Below are 7,158 nucleotides of genomic sequence, written 5' to 3'. Positions count from 1 at the left end.
GAACTCGAAAAGAGGCAACCCATAAGTTTAAGTAAACGCAATCAACAATACAACAAGAATCAGCTTAATTTTTCTAAGAACTCCTGCACAGAATAGAAGCAGTGACCCATGAGGAAACTCTTCAGTTCCGATTTGAAGGTGCCTGGATTACTGCTAAGATTTTAGAATTAGAACGGTAGGTTATTGAAAATGGATGCAGCAGTATGCTGCACACCTTTCTGCACAACAGTTAAGGAAGCCCGATCCAAATGCAGGTATTAACTGAGTGAAAGCTGCTTATTCTTGAGAATAAGCTGATATAGTTAACAAGAAATGACAGTAACGAATATTTCGAAAGAGACACTAAAAATGTATACTTCGCCCAGGCAGGATCTTTACTCCTATATGATTTAATGCACCTGTCAACAAAAGTTGTTTTATTTGCTAAAAGAGAATTGTAAGAGCCATAGAAAATGCTGCTGCAAGAAGCTCATGCAAGCCCTTATTCAAGGAACTTTACATCCTTCCACTACCATGTCTATATATGTTACAAGTAATAATATTTGTTAGGAAAATCTTAGAAAATAGCAACATTCTTGTACCGACTAATCAGAGGATCCATCTGTATAACAGAAGGAGAAAGCAGGATATACATGTTCAACATGCATATACAACTCTAAAATGGAATGGACCACTGTGTGCAGGAAACAGACGGTACAATAAGCTACCTAATAATATTAAAACAATAAAAGACAGTTCAAAATTTAAAACTGGTGTCCTTAAATATTTATTGCCAAACTGTTGTTATAGTACAGATGAGTATCTTAAAACATAAAAATTTCTTCTGTTCATGTTGTGTACTCTGTATGGAAACCTGAACTCCTTAATAAAGAAGTGTGTCACCTTTACTGTTTTACTTTAGTAATGGATTTTTAAATGTATATGGTACTTTTGAATTTCCATTTTATTTGCTTCTATGTTTCTTTCCCTTAACAACGTAAACATATTTAGAAATAGTGTGTAATTCTAAATTTTTCACAAAATATCCACCTATACACTTTTCTGTTTTTTTGGCATCACACATGTATTATATGAACACTTGCATCATTATAAGATAACTGTCATAATCATTTTAACCATGTATCACCTCATCTCCATTTTTGACTTGTCCTATACCATCATGTGCTTCTCTGCACACAATGTATGATCTACAGGATAAATAAAATTGCAATTACAATATATTGAGAGGCCAATGTCAAAATACCTAGATTCGTGAACAGGGGTCGACAAGAGGTTGGTAAACTTACACCACTTACTGCCCAAACCGCCCATTTCTGAGCCAAAAATATCCTTTTAGAATGGGAAGAGTTACCCCAAAATATAATACCATACGAGAAAAGCGAATGAAAATAAGCAAAGTTGACTGATTTTCGTGTCGAACGATCACTTATTTCAGATAGCGTTCGAATAGTAGAAATGGCAGCATTAAGTCTTTGAACAAGTTCCTGAACGTGGGCTTTCCACAGCGGTTTACTACCTATCTGAACAACTAGAAATATGAATTCATCAGTTTCACTAAGCATATACCCATTCTGTGAAATTAAAACGTCAGGTTTTGTTGAATTGTGTGTTAGTAACTCTAAAAACTGAGTCTTACTGTGATTTAGGGTTAGTTTATTTTTTACAAGCCATAAACTTATGCCATGGCCTGAGCCTATGTTGCACACAACAACCTTTACTACGAAACTAGTGTCATCAGCAAACAGAAATATTTTAGAGGGCATATCATTTATATAAATAAGGAACAAGAGTGGCCCCAACACTGATCCCTGGGGCACGCTCCACTTGACTGCACCCCACTCAGACGCCACATCACAGCCAGTTTCAACACTGTGAATAATGGCCCTTTGCTGTATGTTTCTAAATTAAGAGGCGAAGCAATTGTGAGCTACTCCCCATATTCCGTAATGGTCCAACTTCTGGAGCAATATTTTGTGATCAACGCAATCAAATGCCTTAGTTAAATCTAAAAATATGCCTATCGTCGAAACCTTTTGTTTAACCCATCCAGTATCTCACAGAGAAAAGAGAATATAGCATTTTCAGTTGTTAAACAACTTCTAAAGCCGAACTATACATTTGATAGCAAATCGTGTGAAATAAAATGATCAATTTTCCTTTTATACACAACCTTTCCAATAACTTTAGCAAACACTGATGGCATAGAAATAGATCTAAAATTGTCTACATTATCCTTTTCTCCCTTTTTATAAAGCGGCTTTACTACTGAATACTTTAATCTTTCAGGAAACTGACCATTCCTGAAGGAAAAATTACAAATATGGCTAAATACAAGGCTAACATATGCAGCACAGTACTGTAATATTCTGCTAGGCACTCCATCATATCCTTAGTCTTCAGTGACTTAATTAGTGACTCAATCTCCCCCTTGTCTGTACAACAGAGGGTACTTCAGACATCAATCTCGGAAAGCCGTTTGCCAAGAAAGTTATATGATTCCCTGTAGAAACTAAATTTTTATTTAATTCACCAGAAATTCTCAGAAAATGATAGCTAAATACTCTACGTATATCTGATTTATGACCAACAGAACTATTTTTGCTAATAACTGCCTTTACATCGTCGACGTTGTGCTGCTGACCAGACACTTCCTTCACAACTACTGACCACATGGTTTTAATTTTGTCCTGTGAATTAGCTATCCTATTTGAATACCACATACTATTTGCCTTCCTAATAACATTTTTAAACACCTTACAGTACTGTTTTTAGCGAGTTACTGTAGCTTGATTCTAACCACTTCTAACATTTGGATATAATTCCAGCTTTGTTCTATAGATATCCTTATCCCACTAGTCAGCCACCTGGGCTACCTTTTACTGCTAGTACCCCGTTTAGAACGTTCGAATGGAAAGAAACTCACAAAGAGCATAAGAAATGTGGTAAGGAAAGTATTATATTTGTCATCTATGTTATCGGCACTATAAACGTCCTGCCACTCTTGTTCCTTGACAATTTTTAGAAAACTCCCTGTTGCTGTTGGATTAACTTTTCTATATAGTTTGCAATTATATGTAACATTATTTACTAACAGATTGCCCATCTAGTAACGAAGAACGAATAAAAATATTGTCTATGGCTGTGCTACTTACTGTTCCCCCGCAACCTAGTTGGAAAAAACACAGTCTGCAACAGATCGTATGAATTTAGGAGATCTACCAATATCCTTTTTCTTGCACCATCATACACAAAATTAATACTGAAGACACCACATACAACTAATTTCTGGTACTTCCTAGAAAGTAAAATGCTCTGAAGTCGGAGTTAGGGGACCTATAGACTCCTCCTGAACAGGCCATAAAGGCCCAACGGTCCGACCGCCCGCCGTGTCATTCTCAGCCCATAGGCGCCACCGGATGAGGATATGGAGGGTCATGTGGTCAGCACACCGCTCTCCCGGCCGTATGGCAGCTTCCGAGACTGGAGCCGCTAATTCTCAATCTAGTAGCTCCTCAGTTTGCCTCACAAGGGCTGAGTGCACCCCGTTTGCCAACAGTGCTCGGTAGACCAGATGGTCACCCATCCAAGTACTAGCCCAGCCCGACAGTGCTTAACTTCGGTGATCTGACGGGAACCAGTTTTACCACTGCGGCAAGGCCGTCGGCCAGGGGACCTATAAACAACAACAATTACAAGTTTAATTTCGCTAAATTCAACTGCCCCTGCACAACATTCAAATATCTGTTCAGTGTAGTGCCGTGGTATGTCTATGGACTCAAATAAAGTACTGTTTTTTACGTACATTGCCACTGCCCCATCCTGCAAGGAACTCCTTGAAAAACATCCAGCCAATCTATATCCTGGTAAATGAAGCCTCTGAATTGTCAAATTATTTAAATGGTGTTACGATATACCAGTAATTGAGGAATGGCTAATGCAGGTGAAACTTGACAGGTACAGGGCGTGCGTGCCCAGGCATGCCAAGGCTCGGCCTTTACTCCGTCCTTCCGGAAACAGCGCGACATTTTGTTTTCGTTTAGCGTTGCTGTGCGACACAACAGTAGAATGGTGGTGCCAGTGTTGTTTACCCTTAGCTATTTGCTCGTGGTATGAAGGACGTGCACAGGTCTAGTAACTCTTTCTGCAAAAAGAGGCAATCTAGCGATCCATTGTCACAATCCCTTAAAATGAATGGGAATGACGGAAGAGAGGGATGAGAATTCTCAATTTGCATGAGTAACGGGTACTGCTTATTTGCTATGAAACGACATTACAGTATCATGCAGAATGAATGTAAACATTTAGATGGGAATGAAAGAGCAAAAAATTAAATCGATCGACAGACGTGGATGCAATTCTCCGTACATCAAAAAGTACTTTGTGCTATATTTGCAGCCATGGATTGCTTGAAGAAACTGGTGATACAAATAGTAAAGTTCTTGAAGTCGCCTCTATTATTCTATTGTCAGTTGAAACAATTTTCAATGGATATAAACGAAGAGTATGGAGACTTCATATATTACTGAAAAGTACGTTCATTAAGTTAAGGGAAGCGTCTGGAACGATTTTTCGATTTAAAACTCGCTATTGTTGAATTTATGAAGAAAAAGGAGTGCAGGGACGAAAATTACAACATTCGAAATGGATTGCAGACTTTCCATCTTAAGTGGACTTGACTACACACTGCGCACTCTAAAACACTGCAAGGTAGCTTCTATCTGATTTGTCGGGGATGCATTTAAAAAGAAAACTGAGTTATAGGACGGACACATTTTGACAAAGACAGTCCCGTTCCCTACGCTTACTGGCGTTAAAGAACTCTCGAGATTTGTAGAATTCATTGTGCTTTGCAAGAATTAAAGTATGGTTGTATAAACGTTTTGAGACCAGTGTTAGTATCCTATCTCTTTTAGAGCTTGTTTCGTGACTGTTTGCGTTTCAGTTGATAGCGCCCTGTGCATCTGCAGAGGTAACTGATCGACCTGCAAGGTAATTCTAGTTTCAATGACAAATATTTTTGCGTTAAAAATGTCAAGGACATATACATTGCACTCCTCAGGTAGATTTTCCAAATTTCTATAATTATTTGCAAACGTACTATTTCGATCGTCATATTTGTGTGAAAGACCTTTTTTTGTTTATGAAACTAAATAAGTCACGATTACATGGCAGCTTGAGTCCGAAGCAGCTTAGTACGCCGCTTTTCAGCCTGTGGAATTGTGAAAAAAGATAATGACAAGACAATATATAAGAAAAGCAGGCGATAGAAATAGTACCTTTTAAATTGTTAAATGGCGGAAAGTTGTGGAAGTCAAAATATAAAACAAAGCGTTGGCGAAGCTAATTTAAACACACAGTAAGCAGACAGGTACAATAGTAGACAGACAATATAAAAAAACGCGGCAACAGACTGGTTTATATTCGCAAGAGATTAAAAATTCACATCCAGTGACAGTATGGTGTCTGTTCGCAACACTTCGGAAAAGACGCACAACATTTAACACACACTTAAAGCACTGCACTAAAACGTTGGCATGGAGATGACACGCCACACGCCAGGGAAGATCGGGGGACCCGGACAGATGAGGGAATGAAAGGGGGGGTGGGGAGGATGAGGAGCCAATGGAGGGAGAGGACTCATGAGTCCGAAGTTCTGTGATATGGTCGTTGTCTGTCCATATGCCAACACTTTGTACCAGATACAATTTATATTATTTCTTCAGTGCGCTATAAATAATTAACAAATACTGAAAACTTGTTTTGCTTATGATCCATGCTGTTGAGAAATGTGAAATGTAAAACCAAGTTGCAAGCAGTGCGTCTGCACTGCCATTTAAATGACGCGCGTTCGCAGTCTTCCCCTTTTCCGCCAACTCGCGCTCAGATAGCGTGTCGTGGCGGTGGGGGAAATGTGAAGAAACGTGGCTGAGCGCTGAGCGCTCTGCTAGGCGAAATCTTGACCACGTCTGGTCTAGCGAATATTGCGTGCATTGCAAGAGAAATAGAACGCTGTAACTTCTGTCCCTAAACGTGTCATGGAATCTTCTGCAACTATGCTGCTGTTGTCTCGTTTGAGTAGAGATAATGAAATGATTATAAACATCCCGTTTACAGACACTGAATATACACTCATAGCCAGCTAATCACTTATTGTCATTGGCTTTGAATAAACTAAGTATGATCAGTGAAACAGTAGAAAAACAGCTGTCTTAGAAACGTTAGATGCTATGAGTCAAATTATATAAAAACCTACTGGAGAAACAGTACACGTTCCGAATATTAAATTCGTCGATGGTAGCTTATAATATACATCGTAGCTTAGGTATCAAGATCAGAAAACTTGAGATACAACTATTTTATATGTAAGACATTGTGAGGTACTAAAATATTCAGGTGAATATTGAAGCAATCTGAAACAAATGCTTGCGGCATGCACTATTCAGAATTACACAGTAAGATCTTAAGCACATTTATAGGACATATGATTGAGAAGAGTCAACTAACGTCACCAGAATTTTCTTGATCATACTATGTGCGAAAAACGGTGGTCTAACTATAATATAGAGTGTCAACAAAAGTTGCTGTGGTTTATTCGTTTTGTTTCGAGTAAATGTACACCATTTATTTCTGTTAATACTTGTATTGTATTTCCGGTTGCTAACTCAATAATATTAATTAAGAGAGGAGATATTTTCGTGCCAGTAAATAAAATGTATAGCTCTTTTTAGTAAGAAGACTTGATTTAAGACACGTGTTTTCATCGAAGAAGTGGCACTTTCTTGGATTAAAATTTGGAGAAGTGGCTGTTGTAATTCGTTGGAGAGCAAATAATGTCAAATATATATCGCAGAGACCTTATATTTGATCACTTCTTTTTAGCACCAGCGCAGATTTCGATAAATCCATCAAAGATGCGATGCTGAACGGGCAATTTGTGACACACCGCTGCTTCCAGAAGTTTCTAAAAAGCACTCGTTAGCCATCATACCCATACATTCGAACTAATAAAACAACTCTACAGTTCGTCTGTGATCAACTGTACCTCCAAACAAATAACAGAAGCCATTTCCCCATCGACAGTTTTAAGGAGTTCCCCTATTTGTGACATACCTCGTGCCTTCTATCTGTCTCTGAATTCTAAGAACTTGAAATGTGTCC

At 38.4% G+C, this 7,158-nt stretch overlaps 1 pseudogene; it reads right to left on the bottom strand.

Annotated features, from left to right (window-relative positions):
• Positions 1-3,547: 3,547 nt before the first annotated feature.
• LOC126471833 (5S ribosomal RNA) lies at positions 3,548-3,665 on the bottom strand (annotated as a pseudogene).
• Positions 3,666-7,158: the final 3,493 nt, after the last annotated feature.

The sequence above is a fragment of the Schistocerca serialis genome, chromosome 3 (assembly GCF_023864345.2).
Source record: "Schistocerca serialis cubense isolate TAMUIC-IGC-003099 chromosome 3, iqSchSeri2.2, whole genome shotgun sequence".
Lineage (NCBI taxonomy): Eukaryota > Metazoa > Arthropoda > Insecta > Orthoptera > Acrididae > Schistocerca > Schistocerca serialis.
This window is presented reverse-complemented; position numbering and strand designations above follow the sequence as displayed.